The 931-nt window shown below is 29.2% G+C and overlaps 1 non-coding gene across 1 annotated transcript; it reads right to left on the bottom strand.

Annotated features, from left to right (window-relative positions):
• Positions 1-327: 327 nt before the first annotated feature.
• Positions 328-398, bottom strand: TRNAG-GCC (transfer RNA glycine (anticodon GCC)). The gene has a single exon. It is a non-coding gene; the product is annotated as a tRNA-Gly (tRNA).
• Positions 399-931: the final 533 nt, after the last annotated feature.

Consider the following 931-nt stretch of genomic DNA (forward strand, 5'->3'; position numbering starts at 1 on the left):
AATATTCACTTATAATTTTGAATATTCACAGTAAATATTTCAGTTTTTAATTAAGAAGTAATTCAATTAATCTTGAGATGGTTGTCTAATAGTTACCCAAAGTATTCGATTCAGTTTTTCATGAAACATATATGCAGTACGTTAAATAAAGTAATAATGAGTATGGTTTATTTTTTTGAATAGTCAAATTTATTAATTACAAGATTAAAAAAAATTATATCGGCCGGGAATCGAATCCGATTTCATGAAACACGTTAAATGAAGTAATATTGAGCATGATATATCTAGGTTTTTCAATATTAATTAAATTTTAAAATAAAAAAAAGATGCATCGGCCGGGAATCGAACCCGGGCCGCCCGCGTGGCAGGCGAGCATTCTACCACTGAACCACCGATGCTGATGAGTCAACGAGATTTTCAACATCTAATATCTCTAGTTGTTACCAACTTTTTATTTGTATACATGAGAAAAAGTTAGTTGGGGTGCGGTCAGAGAATAACACAAGTATAAAAACTTGTTTATTTAGTGCCAACGTTTCGGCCAGAATTTCTAGCCATCAAGACTTACTTGGAAGACGACAGAGAAGCAAGTTTATTTACTCTCATGAGTAATATCTCTATGTATATATTGATTAAAGAATAATATAAGCAAATTGATGATGTTATGAGACTTGATACTTCCAGAATCATGATTGTTTTAATCATTGTATTCTATGATTTTGTTACGTTTCATCCTTATATACATAAGTTTACATTGAGAGTCAATAATAAGTTATTGTTCATTTGGATTTCTAAAAATATAACGTTACAGAAATACATTTACTTTAAAAATATAAGGCTTTTAATTTATATTTTTAATATGCTGGTTTATGTGTACACTTTTTATTCTAGCGAGAAGTTTTTAAGTGGAAGGGGTTTATATTACTTTATT

Source organism: Halyomorpha halys, unplaced genomic scaffold (assembly GCF_000696795.3).
Source record: "Halyomorpha halys isolate HHAL.00 unplaced genomic scaffold, Hhal_1.1 Scaffold1974.1, whole genome shotgun sequence".
Lineage (NCBI taxonomy): Eukaryota > Metazoa > Arthropoda > Insecta > Hemiptera > Pentatomidae > Halyomorpha > Halyomorpha halys.